The sequence below is a fragment of the Microtus oregoni genome, unplaced genomic scaffold, assembly GCF_018167655.1.
Source record: "Microtus oregoni isolate MIOR12 unplaced genomic scaffold, Mior012 000035F_ref0000213, whole genome shotgun sequence".
NCBI classification, from domain to species: domain Eukaryota; kingdom Metazoa; phylum Chordata; class Mammalia; order Rodentia; family Cricetidae; genus Microtus; species Microtus oregoni.
The window spans coordinates 17,473,688-17,495,372 of record NW_024543094.1 but is presented as its reverse complement, the minus strand read 5'-3'; the positions used below and the strand labels follow the sequence as shown (position 1 = coordinate 17,495,372).

Here is a 21,685-nt window from a genome sequence, read left to right as displayed (position 1 = left end):
AATATTTTGGCTCTTCAAGTGCTTGCATAAAGCATTCCAGTGTTTGCTGGAAAAAATGTTTATCTACACCTACCCAATAGCCTGAGAAGCTTGTCATGATGGTAGGTCCCAAATGGTCTGGATATTCTCAGCTATTCTGGCGAGACTCATATGTTCTGACATCATTCGAAACTGAGATGGGGCTCAATTAGTCTATTGTGGTCGTTGTTGGGGAAGATGCAGTGAAAGATTCAGTAGCTCCAGTTTCCAAGAAGAGAGTTGAATACTCTGGGAGTACTCTTTGCCTTTCTTATTGCTGGGACCAAATGCTTGACAGGGGGCAATTTGAAGGAAGAAGAGCTCTTTGGTTAATTTGCTTTGTTTGTTTCTGCTTTGCCTTTCAATTTTAGGGTATATGATCAATCAAGGCAAAGAAGGCAGGGCAGCAGGAGAGTGGGGTGGTTTAGTTGGATTACGTCTGCAGTCTGGAAGGAGAGAGGACAGGTAGTGGGGTCACCCTAAGGAACCTCAAGGTCTGTTCCTAGCAGTCTTCTCTCTTCAACTAGGTCTCAGGATCACTGACAGCTGGGGTCTGAATGCTCTAACCCAGGAGTCTATGGAGCCAGTAACTGTGATGAATGTCGGTTTCTTTGGCTGGTAACAGATAGGGGTCCGAGGGCAACCACACTTCTACTCCGATGAACCAGCTAGAGGATCTAAACTCCTCTAACTGAAACAATCTACTTCCCTTGGACCGTGGGACCATCTCTGCTTCCTTGTGAGTAACTAGGCAGGCAGATCCTCTTTCATGCATCCTCGTCCCCTGTGTATCTCTTGGACGGTACTTTTTGGTTCAGAGTAAAAGAGGGCAGTTTTAAGCAGGTCTGACTTACCGTTCTCATTAGTCTTTCAACCTGGGGCAAGCCTTGGGTTCTGGCTCAGCTCAGCATCTGGGAGGCAGCCTATTTATAAACAGAACACCCTAAAATTGTTCATCTATGAGAAGGCCTTTGTGAGGAAAATGGTAGCTGACAGGAACATTCTAGGCATTCTTTAATTTTCAGTACTTTGCTTCCATGGGATACATCTGTCAGGACTGTTTCTTTTCCCTTTTCTACCACTGGTGAGTCAAATTAACTGTTGACTTGTGAAGTTCCAAAGCTTCTGTAATGTTAACCTAAATGGTAATAATATAGACACATCTTACATGCTACAAGAAATGCTGTCAGAAAGGGTGTCATGGGTCATTTCAATTCTGAAAATTTGGATGCGTTCACTCTCTGAATTTATCTTCCTGCTTTAGCCCTAATATTAGGTGACAGTCATTTACATAAAAGATTTTTCCCAAGCATTCCTACGTCTGAATTGTAATCAGGCTTCTGAGTTAGAGCTGTCAAAAAATCAGTTCCTTCCAGAGTTCAAACCAAGATCTCCTTTAAGTACACAAAGATCAGGCCCCCGATAATCACAGAAAATGTCAGTGATGACTCGGAGGCTTTCGTGATAACTTCTGTTTGTAGCTTGCCATTTAGTCAAAGCCATCCAATCCATGCTATATTGCCCCTGAGTTGGTGTCCGCCTCAGTTCACCTTATGTTGTCGTGATATGTTGTTATGCTATGGTATGTTATGCCTCTTATTCGTCCCCTTCCTTACTGAACTCTTGACAAATATTTGTCTATTTGGAATTTTGTGTTATTTGCTCTTCTGTCCAGCACCTAGCAACAGATACAACATTTGTATGTATAAACTTAGTACTATTTTACAATGTGTGTTTGCGTATGTGTTTGTATGTTTGTGTAAATGTGGATGCAGGCATGCTATGGTGCTCAGATGGAGGTCAGAAGCTAACCTGGGATGTTGATCCTTGGCATCCCCCTCATTCTAGACATAGTCTCATGTTCATCACAGTTTCTATCAGGCTAGCTGGCCTATGAGCTTCTGGGAACTCTCTGTCTTCGTCTTTGAGCTTGCTGTGGGACCACTGCGATTACAGATATTCACACTAGACATCCAGCCTTTGTGTAAGTACTGGGCTAGGAGTTCAAGTCCTCCCACGTGCCCGTGCTTTCCCACAAAGCCATCTCCCTAACCCAAGAACTGATGTTTTAAGTTGTCTTGCAGTTAAACTGTTTTCCTTCCTTTGCAGCCTGATTCACCCACTTGTTGATCCTTGGGGGTGGCCTCCTGTTTTTCTAATATGAAGCCATTTATCTCTTACCATTTTATGCTGCAGTGCACCTACTTTGATGTTCATTAGAAGAAAATAAATGCTAATATTAAGTGCAAACATTAGCTTCTTTCAGATTCTATGCATCAGCACTTAGTGCTTAATTAAAGATTTTACTGAATCTCCATTAGTGTTTTGCAGCCCAAGATAATAAGAGAGAATTCCTACAGCATTGGATCTCAAAGGAAAAGCACTAAATAAAAAAAAACACAAGTAAAACAAACAAACAAATAACCCTAAATAAACTCAAGGGTATATTCATGAGCTGTCCAGAGTCCTGACAGGATAAGCAGCTTCTCTATCACAGAGTGGCAAAGCAGTAAAGCCAAACAGTCCCTCATGCTATCTATTTTGTAGGTATTTCCCTATATCATGCTTTCTTATTCAGTCAGCTACAAGGGTTGAAGAATGCTCAATGTTTATCTTTGGGTCTTTTTAGAGCTAACTTTAGGCCAGTAGAGAGCAAAGTATCCCACTTTCATATGTACTCACAGTAGTCACAATTAGAATAGAGAGAAAGACAAAGAACAAGATGGAACAAGGGAGGTAAGCACCACTGGAAGGGGGAGGGGTAATAGAGAATGGGCTGTGTGCCATTCATTGCTCTGCAGCCACCTGGTCTCCTTGTGACATAAAGGAGATGCTATGCCTGGTTGAAATGTCCAAACAGTTGGGTGGGTTTCAAAGAGATGGTGGGTGGTTATGACATGGTTTGTTGCTTTTTCATTGGCAATGAAATCCAATGGTGCCTGTGAGGCCATTGTGTTCATACAAGAACCTGGCAAGCCCAGGTGTGGGAGGCTGGAAAGCCGGGAAAGGAAATGCAGTTTTATGAAGGCTTTTCTAGCACATTAACCATATAATTCCTCAGCAGGATTGCTGGCTTTCTGCAAAATGCAAACGTCTCCCACACAATTGCCATAGTGAGGTTGTTTTTGGAAAAGCGTCAGAGCTCTATTTGAGTGAACATCAAGGGGGCCTCTCTGAACTAGGCAGGACCACACTCTCACTGCTACTGTCCGTCTCAACTGCTTTCTCGAACTGAGCTAATTTTATAAGACAACTTGACATTAACTCTGGTTGATGTCTTCAACGCACTTGACTAAGGCATCAAAACTTCAGATGTAAAATATGAGTTTGGGTGTCAGTCAGAACTTCAGGAGAGAGTCATGTGTCAAAACATCATATTTCCTATTTCATTGGTTGAGGTGACCAAAGATAAGGTGGTCCATCGCTCACAACCTTCCTGATCCATTCTTTTTTCCTCCCTTCTTCTTTCCTCCCTCCCCATTTCCTCCCTCCCTCCTTTCTTAATTCCTTTTATTGTATTCTCCTTTATTGCCACAAATTCTTATGGAAGGTAAACATGGCAAATGGGCAAAAGTGTGAGCCCTGAGGTCAGACAGCCTGAGATTGGCTCAAAGATGTTGTCATTTCTTACATATCAAGACAGGCCTGCATTACAAATACTTAGAATAATGCCTGCTCACAGTGCGTGTAAGGGGTCTAAATGAAATAAATGGCAGAGTAAACAGTCAATAAATGTCAGATATGATTATGCTGCTGGCTATCCCTTCAAGGGGGGGGGTATGAACTAATTTACTAACGGTTGTCTCCATGATTATTCCAGTAGCTCCAGTGTTCATCACTGAATGAAGGCAAGGTGGAAATCATGGAGGGTCTTTCCAAGTATACAGATGCCAGTTGTGTGGGGGAGATGAAGAGAAAAAGGAACTGTGCGGGTCAGGCCTGCTCAGACAGGGTGAATGAATATACCAGGTGGAGAGTGGGAGACAACAAGAGACAAGCGATGTGTGCAAGAATCAGGGAGGGTCTCTCCACCCTCCCGAACCCCAGAAGAGGTCCGGGTGTGGGTAGAGAGCACAGTTCAGTGGGGGTGATTTTTTTTCTTCATTACAAAAGCAATGAGGCTGAATGTTTATTTTCTGCCATCTTCTTTCTCCAGATCTATGGAAATAATTTACAGAAGACCCCTGAGAGTAATTAAGCTTACAATTCCTTTGCCAGTAAAATGAGAAAAGCCAGCTCTCAGTAAATTCTGAATTCCACCATGGATGTTGGAGAAGCAGAACTAAAAACAGCTGCATTCTCTCCCTGCTGCCGGATCGACTGTAATTTGCGCTGCTCCCCTCACTCCTAGCACACAGTAATCAGTGCTCAGAAGTGAAGGGTTTTAAGATGATGAATGTTTTATTTCTTAAAATAAACAGTAGCAATTTAGAAACACAGTTATGTATTTTACATTTATTTTTTATATAGTAAAAATATATTGGAAACTTCCTTACTGTCAAAAATTCTTATACGCACTTGTCAAAAATATCAAGATGACAAGCCAGTATAGAATTCAGATTTAAATAATAGACTTCAGTGAAACTTCTGATTGTTTGGCTTGCACTGACCGAATGATGCAGATTCCCCATTCCTGCCTAAGTATTTTAAAGCTTCTCACATTTAATAGCTATGCATTCTAATAGTTAAGACTACACCAAAATGTGAATATTTTTAACACTTTGCTTTTGATTTCCTCTCTCCCTTCCTCTTTCCCTTCTTCCCCCCACTCATTATTTTCCCATTCCCTTATTTCCTTCCCTTGTGTATCCTTTGTTTCTGGTGATAGATTATTGCCATGTACTCCAGTTTAGACTTGGACTTGTCATCCTTCTGCCTCAGCTTCCAAAACCCTGGATCTCCAACTGTGCAACACTATGTCAGTGACTTCTGTAGCTGTCATAAAAGATCATGAGCCAATACAATTTATAGAAGAGTTTGTTTTGGCTTATGGTTCCAGAGGGTTAGATTTCCATAAGAGTGGAGAAGGCATAGCTGCAGGAGCAGGAAGCTGAGTGGTCACATCTCAACCACACACAGGATTATGAGAGAGCAAACTGCAAAGGGGACTAGAAGGCTATAGATTTTCAATATCAACTCCAGTAGCTTACTCCCTCCAGCAATAATCAATAAGCTAAGTTTCATGATTTCTCAAAGAGCACAGCCACCTGGGGACCAAGTCACTCAGACACATGAGTTTTTAGGAGACATTTCTCATTTAGTCCATAACGACAATCATGCCTAAATAATTTTTACGCTCACCACCTAGGACATTCCAATTTCCTGACAGAACTCCTTGGAGGATGAGAATTATCCAGCTGATAACTTACCCACACTACCTTTCCATGTCTATAATACATTCGCATATTCATGCCAGAGCTGCTATCATTACTGTCTATGTACTCCAAGGCCTGTGACTGTTAAGATATACCATTATTTCATTGGTTTTATTGTCATATTCATGATTTCAGTGTCAAGCAGGATATCATCATGCTAGAATGATTCTCCATTTCAGAGATGCACAAAGAGAATAAGAACAATACAATGGTGTTCTCTTCAGCACACATATACTGAAATTGGAACAATATAGAGATTAGCATGGCTCCTGCACAAGGATGGCATAGAGGTTCAGGAAGCATTCCATATTAAATAAAAAAGCATACAATGTGAATCTCAGCATCCACATTTCATAGGAGAAAACCAGTATTGTGACTGATCAAAGTTCAAAGAGTAGGCTGGGGAGATAGCTTGGGAAATGTTTACCATGTGATATGAGGACCTGAGTTCAATGTCCAGAGCCTATATAGCAGCTTGGTGGTTCCATCTTACTATCTTCATACTTAGTAGGCAGAAATAGGTAAGTTATTGACCCACTCACTTGCCCAACAGAAACAGCAAGTGAGAGAAACATACTGTCCCAGAAGCACAAGGTGGACAGTATCCTGTGAATGATGTCTGATGCTAACCTCTGTCTTCTAGAAATCACACATGCACACACACACACACACACACACACACACACACACACACACACCACGAGGCTGGGGGAGGGTGGAGTTCAAAGAATGGTGAAGTGGCAAATACAGGAGGCTCGAGTCTCCAGTCTCCAGTTTCTGACTGCAAATCTTTCCTACTTAGCTTGTCTGCCACTGTGACCTTGAGGGGTTCTTTATTCTCTCTGAGCTACATCTCCACTCCTTGCTTAAGTGAAGTTAACACTGATAATAACAGAGCATTCGTGAGGCACAGTAAGACAGGAGGCTCAAAACAAATCCATGAGTTCAGATCAACCTTTTTACTTCCTCAAGGTCATTTGATTTTTTTTGTGCCAAATTGAATCACATTTGCTTTTCCTAATTATTAAATAGAAATGCTCAACTACCATTGTATGAGCTTTTGAAAATCATGGTGGAAGAGATTCTGGTGTTAAATGAATGACCTTTAGACAAAACAATGAAGACAACAATGACATGACTCCAGAAGAGGATCACAAAGGAGTTTTCACACTTAGCATAGCTGCCTGATTTCATGAATCCTCTCAAGAGGTGAGTGCCAGCTTCGTTGATCATCTAGAATCAACTGTGAGCATTTGGCATGATGTTTATAAAATAAAGTATATGCCATTGCAGAGTTCTCATACCTATAGACAGCCCTTGGGGAGGGGTATTCACTTACCCCAGACCTCTGTCCTTCACAGCATTTTCATTTGTTTATATTTTTATTTTATTTTATTTTTTTCACCATACTTGTTTTTTTTTCCTTTTGTATGTTTAGATTTCTTTTCAATTTAAATGCTATAGGCAAAGCAGCTTGGTTCTTGATGCTATTATGTATTTACATAACCTGTTATATAATTCCCCATTTGTCATAAATGTTAATTAGCTGTGCTTTGCAAGTCACACAGAGGTTATTCTGATTTTGCTGATGAGGAAATTAGGGGTAAGATTGATTGGGAGCAACAATTTGAATCATACTACATAGTGACCCCATAGCATTTCAGGAGTTGGCGTCCGTGCTCTGAGTGCCATGGTTTTGGGCTTAATTGACAGATCTAGTCGCTCTAATTGGTTTCTTTGAAGGAGGATCAGGGACACACGCGTTACCAATGCTCTTCTCTCCATTTACCAACTATATCAGAACTTCCTTTGTTGGTGATCCACAGCCCCACCCTCCTCCCTTCCAGGTCTCACCTTGTCTCTCTATGTGCTTTGTGTATTGTGTGTAACATATATAATTGTTAGTGGGGGTGTCTGTGCACATGTGTGGGTAGATATTCATGCACATGTATGTCATGCCGGAAGCCTGAAGTTTGCAGTAGATGTCTTTTCTAGATGCCACCCACTTTCCATGGTTAATTTTTGAGCCAGGGTCTCTCAGGAAACATAAGGCTCATCAATTCAGGTGGCCCTTTGTCCAGTGGGCTTCAGAAGTGTGCCCGCCTGAACCCCCTCAGCACTGAGACTTCAGGCACAGCGGCGCTCTTTGCTTTACCTAAGCTTTCTTGAACAGGAACTTTTCTCCATTTGGTCATGTTCTACTTTGGGCTGGTTACTTTCTGAACTTTTTTGTTCCTGTGCGAGGAGGTCATGTCTATTATTTTCATGCAGTTTAAGCTTCACTTCAATTGTGCAGAGCCTGAGATGCTCTCAGTAGCTATCATTTACATAGAAAAAGATGCTTAGTTTGGGGAGTTAGATCAGTCAGTAAAGTGCTTGCTTTGCAAGCATGAGGACATTGGTTTGATCTCCAGAATCCAGATGAAAACAAACAAACAAATAAATGCATGGTTTGGTTGCAGGTGTTTGTAACCCTGGCCCTTGGGGTAGAGATAGGTAGATTTCTGAAGCTTGCTGGTGATCCCAGGTCCCAATGAGAAAGAGATCGATCCTGCATCAAAACAAAACAAAACTAACCTAACATAAACTAAGCAAACCTAAACATGTATGACACCTGAGTTTGTACCTCTTATCTCACATGCACACACATCATGTGACCTGAGAAAATATGCTGGGGCACAGAAACACACACACACACACACACACACACACACACACACACACACTACATCAACACATACCCAAGAAAATATAGTTGGCCAGTGGTTTATCAGCTATCAGGTAAGCTGTGAACTTGCCCATTTTGACAATAAATTGTATGAATGGATTATAGATAACAATAGTCTAGGGTCAGTTCTTTCTGGAAACATCCCCATTTCCATTACTCCGAGGTGAGTTACTTATTTCATGCTAGAATACATGAAATTTAAAACTTTATTTTTACATATATTCCCTGAGAATCCCAGGATAATATCGTCCAAAGTTCTCCGAGTTCTGTGTGCCTAACAAAGAATATGAACACACTTGTCAGCAATCCATCAGGAGTGGATAGCTCAGGGGTGTTTGCACAGGCAATGCCTGATGGGAGAGCTGCTGGCAAGAGAAGAAATCTAGATTTTGTTCACATATATTACTTTTGTTCCTTCTTTGGCGTCAGTGTAGAGTGTGGTGGGGTCTATAGCAAAGTGGATTCTGAGAGCTCGTATTTTTAGACAGTAAGTCTTTACATAAAGTCAGAACTTGATGGTGGGTGCACAGACTTATCATCTTAGTTATTCATTTCTGTCATTTGTACTACTCTTGTGTACACACAGCTTTGCTAAAGGTATGTTGATGCTACATGATTCTCATATTGCCTTTACTTTTTGGTGTTATTTTTTCTTATATACTGGGCAAAGAAGGACTTTTTTTTTTGTCAATTGATCAAGAGACGAATGAAGAGTAGTTGCTCTTATGGATTGATGGACTCTTTTAGAAGTTTTGAAATGAAGGGTAAAGGAAGGGAGGTTGAAGAGGCAGCCTAGTCTTGAAAGGTATGCCATTTAAGAATGACCTGAGTTTGATCCCCAGCACCTATGTGAAAAAAACTGGGCAAGTCATGTGCACCTATATTCCCAATACTGGAGAAGTAGAGATAGGAGGAACCCTGAGGCTTGCTGGCCTTCTAGTCTTGTAGAATTGGGAAGCTTCAGGTTCAATGATATATCCTGTCTCAAAAACCAAGGTGTGGATCAGTTGAGGAAGACTCCAGAAATTGACCTTTGGTCCCACATGCACATACACATACAACTGTGCACGCAAAGAGCACAGACACAGGCATGTGTACATATGTACACACAGAGAGAAGAAAGTAAAAGAAAAAAGGAAGAAAGTCTTCCAATCCAGCAAAACTACCATATCAAGGAAAAAACTATTTTTTTTCACCAAATCAGATCCAATGGGAACTGAGGAATGGCTGATCTCTGGCGACCCTTGTTCCTTGTTCTTATATTATTAGATTAAATATGGTATTACTTCTTTAGCTTGTGAACAAATTCAAGAGAAAAAAAAAAAACCTCAAACCAGACCACAGCAAACCAAAATACCTCTAAAACTAATAACACAAATACCTTCAAAGCCCTATTCACTGTTATAAGAATTTGATCTAGTAGCCAAGCTTGAATTGTTTAATGACTCTGGTTAGTTCCATTGCATGTAACTCAGAACAATAAAGGAACAATAAAGAGATTTAACCACATCCGGAAAACAAACACCTTCACACTGTTCTTAATGATGTTCGATGAATCACTGAATTGAAGGCAACAGGAAGCTTCTTATGGAGGAGTAGGCTAAAACCATCTAAAGGATATTTCTTTTTAGCCCTGGGATGCTGGCCAGAGTGTTGCTATGGCCACCAGGAAGGACTAATAGATGAATTTTCAATATTCTAATGCTAAAGGAAATTTAAAAAAGGAACCGAAGAGATGACCATGTTGAGCAGGAGGGGAAGAGAGAGAAAGGAAGAGATGTTGAGCAGGAGGTGAAGAGCACCCCCAAAGAGCAGAAACCAAATGACTAATGGATTCTATTAAGAATTCCCAAAGGTATCCATACTGGTCCTTTTTGAATTGGCAAAGTCTTGTACTAAATATGAAGAGGTGTTTAGTGCAGGGGTCACATTTTTCTATTGTTAAGATACAGAACTGTTGATATTTCGTATTATACATTCCAATTTGTCACCCTAGATGTTATCAGTGGCACAAATATTTACAGAGTTCCTTCTTTAGACAGAAACTGAAGCAAACAAGTTTTTGATCACAGCGAATTTTATAAGCTCCTTGTTGCACTTTGCCCTGGAGTACGGCACTGGTCAGTTCCTCATTTTTAAAGTTATTTTTTTTTTTTAAGGGAAAATGAGAGTAACTTTTTTCTGGTTTCTGTGGTACTGCAGAAATACACTGATTGTGACATCCTGGCAATGATTCACTTCAACACATACCTACTAAAGGTTGGACATTCCGTCTCATACTAATTCTTCAGGGAGAAGACAGGGAGATAGTCCTGCACACTAAAGTGTCTTCATGTGCTAGGAAAGGAGAATCTGTGATGTAAATCACGAGCCCCCATAAAGCCAGCAATGAGAGTAACAAGCACACTGCCAACTATGGGAAGTGGCTTTCTTCGATTTATTCACATTGTTCCTACAAGCTTTAGAGGGTATAATATATCATCCATATTTTATAGTTAAGGAAACTGAGGCACAGATAGAGTGGAAGAGCCTGCATGAAATCTCCCGGCAGAGCCCGCATTCAGCTATGCTAGACAGGGAATATAGGGGACAGCTGCAGAGGTGGTATTGATATTGTCTGGACATTCCGTCCCTCTACAGAAGACTCCTCCTTCATCATGGGCATTATCCAACTATCCTCATAGCTTGTTCTTTTCCTTTCGGACTTTTTCTTTCTTGAGGTTTATTCTACAAATGACAAAGAAATGTCGTGTGTGCGTGTGTGTGTGTGTGTCTGTGTGTGTGTGTGTGAGAGAGAGAGAGATGTATAAATTAAAGTGAAGCAAAGCACACAACTCTAGTTCCCAACCCTTGTATTACTTCCTGTGTAATACAGACCCTAATACAGATTCACTCCCAGGCCTGTAGAGCATCAGCATTCTGCTTCAACCACCCCTGGAAGTTCATCCCCCTGCTCACCCAGTGCTTACACCGCCCTTTCCATTCCCAGAACACCCAGGCTTTCTCTCCACTCAGGTCTTCTGTGTGTTCACTTCCATCCCTCCTCTTGCTCTTACCCTGACTGTTCGCACTGTGTCCTTCCTCTTTCATTCAGATTTCTGCTCAGACACCTTCTGTTTTGACTTGCTCTACAAAGGAGGACCTCACTCTACACCTCTGTATCCCTTCTTTGCTTTCTCTTCCTTGACACTTGACACTATCAGACAATTCATCATTGTGTGTATGTTCACCATTATTGCTGCTAGAATTAATACTTCATGAAAGTAGGGGTTTTAACTTATTTTATGTACTGCCCATAATCCCGGTGACAAGAACAAATCTTGAAACACTGTCAGCATCATTACACAGTTGGTAAATGAATAAATCAATAAATGAACATATTTAATGAAATATCAGCCAAGAGGAGTTAGTGAAGTAAAAAGTCAGTGCAAAATATGTTGATTTATCCCTCAAGCCCATCACAAGCACTCAGCACTACGTTCATCTGGATTTGATTTACCTCTCAACTTACTCACACACACACACACACACACACACACACACACACACACACAGAGAGAGAGAGAGAGAGAGAGAGAGAGAGAGAGAGAGAGAAGGACAGAGAGAAAAAGAGATTCCACACATGAGAATAGCAGGTGGTATTATTATCTTTCTCAATCTGGTTTATGTTGCTTAACATAATGATCCTCAATTCTCATCTTTTTTTCCTGCAAATGTCAGGATTTCGTATGGATAAAATCACTGTGTATTGATAACAAGGCTAATATGCACTCTATGAGATAGAATTCATGCCTGACTCTGCTCAGATGGCCAAGAACCAGAGACTAGATACGTCATGGGCTTAGGGAAAAATCAAATACTGCTGTTCTGTTAAGGGAACATATCAATAAAATGATGCCTAAAGACATTCTGTTATACCCATAGATCAGTGTCTTGCTCAGCTATCATCAGGGACGCTTCCTCTTACAGTAGTTGGGAGTAAATCCAGACACCTAAAACTGGAAATACACAGAGTGAGAGATTTTGGAACACTCAGTCTTTAGTGGGAGGTCTTTATTAAAGTCTTCTCCTCAGGAATCAGGGAGCCATGAGGAAGAGTAGGTGAAAAGTACGTAAGAACCAGAAGGAGTGGTGACACCGAAGAAACAGTGTTTTCTAGACACAGAAGGACTGACACACATATAAACTAAGGCTATGGCAGAATGTGCAGAGCCTGTAGGGGTTCAAGTCAGAAGGGGTCCCAGTGCTGAGAGGGGACGTAGACCCAAACTCCCAACCCTAAGAATCTGTCTCCAATGGACATCTACTTGCAGGAGAATTATTTGTTTTCTCTAATGGAGTCTTACTGAATGTACTAACCACGCTGAAGGATAGGTCCCATGCCCAGCAGTAGATGGCCAACACAAAATGAACTCAGTGGTTTTGTAGAGTTGCTTTTTTTTTTGTCTTAATGGTCTTTTGCTTAAATGTTATGGTTTATGATTTTGCGCATTTTTTTTACTTTATTTTAAAATCTGTTTGGGGTCTGTTTGCTTTGTTTTTTGAGGAGAGAGAGGAAAGGACTGGCGTTGGGTGGGTGGGGAGATAGAGAGGATCTTGGAGGAGTTGTGAGAAGGGAAACTGTGATCAGAATATATTGCACGAAAAGAAAATGTTTGTTTTCAAATATATGGACTAATGAACAGTTGGCTTTCAAGAGAAGAAATTTAAAAAGGACAACAAATGTGTGAGAAAGTGCTCAAGACCCTCAGCCATCACACAAATGCAAGTTCAAATTACATTGAGATACCATCTCTCCACAGTACCAATGGCTATAACCAGGGTATGAATTACACAAATGCTGATAAGGAAGTGGCGAAGAAGGGATCCTAATACAGCATTAATGAGAACGTCAATTAGCCCAGATACCATGTATATGGAAAACATCAAGAGAGATAAATATCATTTCTCATCCAGGAAATGGGGTTGGTACTACAGGCAGGCGCTATAATTCACAGGCGAAAACAGACTCAGAAGCAGAAGCCTCCCTGGTTACATAGCAAGTCCATTAGAGACATTAGACCTTATTTGCACAAATCAAGTTCACTGTTAAGAATGTTGCTGGATTCTCAGCATATCCTCCACCTGTAACACCTTGCTGTGCTTGGTAATGGCAATGGAGAAATTCAAAATATCACTAACTCTTCTACTCATTGAGGGATTTTAAAGCCACTCTAAAGTTGCTTTGCTTTCACTGGTTTATGTCAATCTGCAATAGGACTATGAATTCCAAGATTGTAACAAAGCGTCATGACTCACAGGAAAAGTCCCCATGATAAAGAGTGGCAACAGAGTCTCTGGTTCTTCCCTAGAGTTTCTGGTTCTTTCAGATGCAGTCTAGGAGTTCTCTGCACTATAACATTATCTGGGTCTACGTGAACTGCCATCACAAAAATACAGCAGGCTGCATGTCTTCCAAACAAGGGATACTTCCATCCCAAAGCTCTGAAGCCTGGATGGCCAGGGCTTATGCTGGTAGATTCATTGTCTGGGGATGATCGGATTCCTGGCTTTCGATGGCGTAGTCTCACTGTATCCTTTCTCTGTAGAGAGGTAGGTGAGTTGTGGAGTTGTCTGGGGTTTCTTAATAAGGACAAAAATTCTGTTCTTGAGGATTTTACTCTTCTGAACTTACGTCTCCCTCAAAACTCTACCTCCTAAAACCATCATTCTGGAACTAGGATTTTAGAATTTCCTCGGCTGTTTGGGGGACACACAAACATTCTGTCACAAGTGTCACAAGGTAGCATGACAGAATGAGGACAATTTACTCAAGAAGAAAGAATACTATCCACCCCTTACATCTCATTACAGCCACTGCCTGACTCTTCCAGTGTGTGACGTTATTTGTGAAAGGGAAATCAAGCAAACAGGAAAAACAGTGGAAAATCAAATTAAACAGACCCTTAAGTACTTGAGTGTGGCTTATTCTGAAAAGAAAAATACACATTTCTTACTAAAAGTATGGTCTCGGTTTCCCAACCATATAGTCACCTGGGGAGTCATGACACTTGAAACAAGACATTGTTTCATTAACTGAAAACATATATATGCATTATTCTTTTAAGAAATCTGGGTGAGAGAGAGACATATTAAGAATATAAGCCATGAGGCACAGATGCCTCCAATATCTTGAATCGACATTCCTCCCTGCTGCAGAATATTGGAAGGTTTCCTTAATAATTCCTAATTGGAGTCTCGGTTCAGATAAACCCGACAGTCCATTTGAGACGGCTTGGGTGGCTCAAGAGCATGCTGAGACTCTCTCTTCTAGGTTGTTTGGCTTAAGGATTTGAGAAGGCAAATAGAAGCAGCTGCACTAAGGATTTCGTGCAATTAGGTTCATGCAGATTCTGGAAGTTGCTTATTAGGTCTGTCACTTTCAATCCATCTGGTGTTTTCGTGCTCAAGTCAAATTGTGGGTTGCTCAGTGGGGTCAGTGGTTTTCCTTTTACCTGCTAGACAGCATTGTACAACCAGGGAGGCTTATCTGCTGGAGGCAGGATGCACAATTTGGCTGCTTAGTGCAAGGCACATGCATTTTTGATTTGACTGTGTGAGACAGCTCAGACACCTCCTAGGAGTTGTAGTTTGGACCAGTTTAAGGCTTAGACACGATTCCCAGATTGTTCGGGACTTATTCGTTTTTAGTTGTGTAAATGTTCTTTCTCTGATCCTTTGTGTTCTGCCGCAAACCCAAAGAAAATGTTGTGAAAAATGCGTTCCTCCTCGTCACAGCCTCATCTGTCTGGTGTGGACGCAGACTCCATAGACTAAATTAGATACAATCCCTGGAACATAGCTTGACCCTTTTAAACTTCTGCTAAATTGGGGGATTCTCTATATCAAAGACGAAATTTCTTAGAATGTGTTAATTAGTGTATGAGTCTCTCTCCTAACTTTACTCCCCAGTGTCTATTTTTATAATGCCAGTCTTTATTTGGACAGAGGAAGTTTGAATTCAAAGGCATTCAGAAGATTTATAGATGTGTGCTGCATCCCCTCCCTTCCACAACCACTTCCGTTCCCACCTTAAGAACTCACCAGCTCTCAGTTTCCAGTGCCATTTTGGACTGTACACATTTGACAAGTTTGGAGCTCCTGTCTCTGTATCTGTGAGATAACTTGGGGATAGACTGAGGCACGCTATGCCATCTGGACTGCTCTGTGCCAAGAGCGTATAGCCCTCTGGTGTTTCATCTATTTTCTGTACCTATGCCCTTGGCCTCTTGAGATTCTGAGAGTAAGTTTTCCAGGAGGTGTGAATGAGCTTAGGCTGGAGCCCATTGACTTTCCTTGGCTCGTTTCATTTGCCGTATGTCTTTTATACGCATGAGTTTAAATTCCTCAAAGATGATGAGCAGGGGCCACTGGGTTTCTTATGATGTATTCTAAAACAGCATCATGACAGAGACAGGGATTGATCCACGAAGATGAAATAACGGCCTATTCTCTTTCATCTTGCCACTGAGGGGGTAGATCCTGCAAACCACACGAGGTCCAGCCAGTACCTTCTGTCAAATGGCTCCTGTTTATGCCGTCTTTACAGGGTGGGGTATGAGAGGAACGGAGGTGGAGGAATGAACTCTTTTACTAACAGCAATGTTGTTTGAAAGAAAGAGATAATTCTGTGAAACTGGTGGACTACCAGTGAAAATCTTGCTTCTCAAAAATTAGTTTTTGCTGAAAGATTTCCAGATGCTTGTGTGAGATCTACTTAGGTGCCTTGCTTCATGCTTTTCACTTTACTGCTATAGAAACAGGAAGTGACAATGGCTAGGCTGTTGAGAAAGAAATGAAGGGACTTGTTTCAATGTTATATTGAGGCATTTGAAATTTGAGGGAAGAATAGTTAAAGCGAAGAGATGATTGGTTTCTATTTTGTCTTCTGACTGTCAAATAAACACCCCACACCTTCATCTCCTGGTCTGCAGAGAGATTCCATCTGAAGAAATTAAAATAATAGTACTGACAAGGGAGCTGGTTAAAGCTCTTTTGCTGACAGACCTGAGGAATTGAGTTCAATTCCCAGGACCCACATGGTGGAAATAGCTAACGGATTTCCCCAAACTCTGTCCTGTGCCCTCTACATGTACACACACACACACACACACACACACACCACATAAATCAATGTAATAAAAATTTTAAAGACATGAAACTAAAAATAATTATATTGATAAAATAAAAATATTCAATGGAGGATGTCTTTTCAACAAAATGTATGAGACCAATTGCATTTATGGCAAATAGAAATAAAAAAGGGAAGAAAATGAGGAAGGGAGGCTGTCTAGCTAACCTAAGCCATATATCTCATATAAAAAAAATCAAAATATATTACTGACTTAAGTATTGCACATAAAATTTCAATGCTTTCAAAGTAAACCATGGGAGAATACCTATGAAAATATGTGGCAAAGTTTGCAGACATGACACCAAAACCACCATGTGATGGAAGACTCAATAAATTGCATTTTCCAGAAACAAAGATTTCTATTCTGTAAAAGACTTGAGCAAGAGGGATGAGAAGATAAGTTGTGGAGTGGAGGATAGCCTGTACACGCCACAAGTCCAATGAACTTATGTCTAGACCTTTCAAAACTCCACAGTGAAACTAAACCAAAGCAAACCAATTAGATCTCCCCAATCAAAACCCACAAAAATAATAGTAATAACTATATAAATGTTAATAATGTTACCAACAACAGTAATAATGAATTAAATTATGCAATGGTCAAAGACAAGAATAGGGCACCCAAATGTCACATTAGCACGTGGATGTCTGCTTTATATCATTAACCTATAGAAAAATGCAAGCATAACTACGCATTTATCAGAGGGGCTGAAGGAAAATAGCAGTGAGAAATGAATTGCTGGCAAGGAGGTAAAGAAAGGAAGTTGGTTATACGTTGCTGTGGCTATAAAGTGGTACAGCTAATCTTGAAAATGCTAGACTATACAAAGACCCACTCAGAAATTGCACTGCTTGGTATTTATTCCTGTTATTCCAGAAAGATGAAGAGTATAGTGATATAGAAACCCAAACCAGAATATTGGTGGAGTCTTTATACTCATCCCAAACTAGAAACAGCACAGATGGTTTTCAGAGGGCAGATGGTTAAAGAAACTGGTATATCCATTCCGTGGAACAGTACTCAGTAATATAAAGTAATATATTACTTTAGATGCACGAGAGATGTGTCTCCCAACCTTGAAGAACATCTAGGGAAGTACCTAACAATTTTGTGTGTGTGTGTGTGTGTGTGTGTGTGTGTGTGTGGTGTGTAAGCCCAGGACTAATTTTGAGAGTCGATTACTCTTTACCTTTTCCAATGAGGCAGCATCTGAACTGAATTTAGACTTTTATAGCTAGTTAGAGTACTGTGGGGCTCTCTGGCTCCACCTCCTGAGTGTGAATTACAGGTGGGATGCCACACTCACCCAACATTGAAGGGGTATTAGGATTCCATTTGTGTAGCAACCACTTTTTTCATTAAGCCACTTCCCTAGCCCCCCAGATGTCATGCCTTAAAACATAATTTAAATGCAACCATAACATTCCCTGAACTTGTGATGGGCTTTTAACTCTACTAAACAAGAAAGTTAAAAATATTCTGCACAGCGGATGCAGTGAGTCCACCTGGGAAAACAATGGTATGAGGCCAGGAATTGCAGATCCTGGTTGCCTGGTTGCTCAGGTTAAGTGGCTGGCTGAAAGCTTAGTTGGCTGGCCACCCTAAGTGGCATCACAAGAGTATTCTATCCCATGCCACTTGTTTGAGAAAAGCTCTAAATTCAAATTTGCAGTAAGGTTTATGCTGATCGCACATTACTTTCACATCCTTGCAAAGTAGGAAAAAAAATGAATCGTCCCCCATTGGTGAATCGCTCGGGAAAGATCCAGTTGTTCACACACAAAAGATGGTCACAGTCTTAAGTATAATGGGTGGGTGAGGAGGACATGTGTTTTTTCACTGCCATCTGCCATCTGGATGTCAGGAAAGTGAAATAAGGCTTGAAAAATGGTTTCTCGTTCCTCTTGTCTCCAGCTCTCTCCCATCTCCCTATAGCCCTTATCTAATTTGTGAGTAAAGATTTTAATGAGACCATTAATTGTACTACATTATTTGGTATGTAAATGTCCTTTTGTAATGGAGTGAATTAATCAAATTTTAGCTGCAAATTTCTACCTCCTAATTTTTCATGGCTTTAATGTACTATTTGCTTGGCTTTTGTTATTTGGCATTTCCAGCAGCCTCTATTTAGCTCCATGATGGGAAGGAAAGAGGGCAGAGGAGGGTGGATCTTAACTCTACCCTGAGAAATAATACTCACGGAAAAGGCATTTTCTGTCGAACTTACACAGTGGGATGTCTAATAGCTACCCAACTCCTTACATAGAACTGCAGCCTTCCTAGGCTCCTCACAGTCCTCTCCATGGCTAGCCAAGTGCTGCCCTTGGAAACAGAGCCCAAACTGTTCTTTCTCAACTTGCCAACACTAACCATTACTGCAATTGCAGTATGCGATACTTGGCCTGATCATTCCCTCGTTATTTGTGAGGTTCCCTTGTCCCTAAGTTTTGTTTCTATCTGGAGTTATGTGTATATGGGTTTCCTCTGTGTATCCTGGTGCACAGAAAGGCCATAATGAGAGGTTGGATCTTCCAGAGCTGGAATTACTAGCAGGTGGATGCTGGGGACTGAACTCTGATCCTCTGGAAGAGTAGCAAACATGCTTAGCCACCAAGCCATTTCTTTAGTCTTCCGTTTCAATACAGTTTTGATGTTGCCCCCAGTGCTTCATTTATGACTGTAAATTCTATAGCCCACAATCAGACTTTGGACAAGTTACTGGGATTTCCAGTTGTCCTAACTAAACTGTGGACATGCTCGCTGATGCTTCTTTCTTGGGATTTCTTTTTTTTTTTTTTTTTTTTTTTTTTTTTTCATATGACCTAGTTGAGTTTATTTAGAACATACAAATACTCACAAAAATTTGGGTTGCATCAAAACCAGATTGTTTCCAGCAGTTTCCAAACTAAAAATTAGAAGGTTGAAGGAAAATTGGACAAATCTCAAAAAAAAAATCACTTTGCATGAAAACTAGCAACAAGCAAAATGAAATAAACGGAACAACAAAAGGAAAAACTTCTACCATTTTGAATTTATGTGTTAAAAACTGCAAATAATTATTTTAGCTAATAATATTTGATACTTATTCTCATCTGACACCAGTACCATTTTGACAATTACCAGGAACCAAGAGCATTGTGGAATGTGATTGTCCTCAGGAACAACCAAGTGGGATTAAAAATTAATCTTCTGATTCACTATTGCTTTCCGTGAGAATGAACAGTATACAGAAGAGAGAAGCCAAAATAGAATGCAAGGGGAAATTGAATTGGGTATTAAGTAATTAGAACAGATCCATTATATTGAAAGACTGCTCTAGCTGGGCAGTGGTGGTGCACGCCTTTAATCCCAGCACTCGGGAGGCAGAGGCAGGCGGATCTCAGTGAGTTCGAGGACAGCTTGGTCTACAAAGTGAGTTCCAGGACAGCCAGGACTGTTACACAGAGAAATCCTGTATCAAGAGAGAGAGAGAGAGAGAGAGAGAGAGAGAGAGAGAGAGAGAGAAAGAAAGAAAGACTGTTCTGGTGCTATGCTGTCTGTTTTGAGTGGGTGCAAGATAAAATGAGGAAGCAGCTACTGTTTTGCCTTAATTCTCATGTGCTATAACAGTCCATATTCTGACAGGACAGTTGAAATGGTCATACCCTGGCTGCGTCTCCCTCTGAATGTTCCCACCAACAGGGCAGCAAAGTCATTTTACTTATTAAAGAGAGAGAAAGTGATACACAATTGAGTCTTCTAGAAACACGATTCTGAATTTGGCGAAAGTCACATCTACAGAGTTTAAGATATTTACTTTGGAAACATACTGGAAGCATAGCTCAAAATTTTCCATTCTTTTTTTTTTTTTTTTTTTTTTTTTTATAATTTTTTTATTAAGAAAAGAAGAAAAAAAAACATAAACAAAAAACAAGTTTCCACCTCCTCCCAGCCTCCCATCTCCCTCCCCCTCCTCCCACCCTTCTCCCCCTCCTCCCACCCTTCTACCCCTCCCCCCACTCCTCTCCCACTCCCTCTACAGTCCACAGAGCAGTCCAGGTTCCCTGCCCTGTGGCAAGTCCTAGGTCCTCCCCCCTCCGTCCATATCTAGGCCCCTGTCCTGCTTGGGCTCTCTGCAGGGCCTATACTCCCCGGGTGCTGCCTCTTTCTTCCTGGCCCACCCAGCTTCCGTCCAGAGCCCTCCCCACTTCGCCCCTATTTCTTGGGATTTCTTACTTGGTTTGGATTACTACAAGGGTCTCCTCCTTTAGGTCCTCCTGCTTCAGTTATTAATTATGAGTTGAAGCTGAACTGTCCTCTGCAGGCTCATGTTTCCAGTGCTTATTCTGAAGCAGTTGCTCTTTCCTGGGGCTGTAGACCATTTAGAAGATGGCGTCATACAGAAAGACATAGGTTCCTTGTGATGAACCTTTACAAGCTGTATCCACTCCTGATTCTGACCTTGTTGGCTGCTTCTTTTCTACAGTGATGTGAACAACCTCTGGCTGTTTTGGATGACTCTGCTATGCCTTCTCTGCTGTGACTGCACACCCCCTGAAACCAAGAGCAAAGATGAACTTTTTTCTGTTTGCTGCTCCAGTTGGCTCTTTTCATCACAGTGATGCAAGAGTAACTAACACTACCTTCATCTAGTCATTTTCAAATGAGAAGACAGAATACTGAGCCTAAGTTATGAGGTAGTGATGTCACTAACCTACTTAAAATCCTCTAGAGGCTTTCCATCTTGTGCTAAGTACAGCTCCATCTTTACAGTGGCACCTACCCTTGGCTCCCTCTCCTGGTCCTTGCCATCTTTCTCTCTAATATAGCCACACTGACTTCTGGGCTCGTGAAGACTATGCAGAAGCAACTCCTGCTTCAGGACTCTGTACTTGCCCTTGGTTCCACCAGTCTGAAAGGCCCCCTTGCTGTGGCACGGCTGGAGTCTAACATCTAACACCTTCCATAGTCTACCTTCACATTGAAAATCCTCATCTATTGCTCTTTTTCCTTCTTTAGTTTATCTTTTTTTTTCTTTTTTTTTAAATTTATTTATTTATTAAGGATTTCTGCCTCCTCCCCGCCACCGCCTCCCATTTCCCTCCCCCTCCCCCGATCAAGTCCCCCTCCTCATCAGCTCAAAGAGCAATCAGGGTTCCCTGACCTGTGGGAACTCCAAGGACCGCCCACCTCCATCCAGGTCTAGTAAGGTGAGCATCCAAACTGCCTAGGCTTCCACTAAGCCAGTACGTGCAGTAGGATCAAAACCCAGTGCCATTGTTCTTGAGTTCTCAGTAGTCCTCATTGTCCGCTATGTTCAGCAAAGTCCGGTTTTATCCCATGCTTTTTCAGACCCAGGCCAGCTGGCCTTGGTGAGTTCCCGATAGAACATCGCCATTGTCTCAGTGTGT

General features: G+C 41.3%; 1 protein-coding gene and 1 non-coding gene across 3 annotated transcripts in view; one reads left to right on the top strand and one right to left on the bottom strand.

Moving 5' to 3' along the window:
• Positions 1-21,685, bottom strand: part of Celf2 (CUGBP Elav-like family member 2) — an 824,322-nt gene that overhangs the window by 769,625 nt on the left and 33,012 nt on the right. The window lies entirely within an intron of this gene.
• LOC121432766 lies at positions 5,605-5,707 on the top strand. Its single transcript, XR_005972222.1, has one exon. It is a non-coding gene; the product is annotated as a U6 spliceosomal RNA (small nuclear RNA).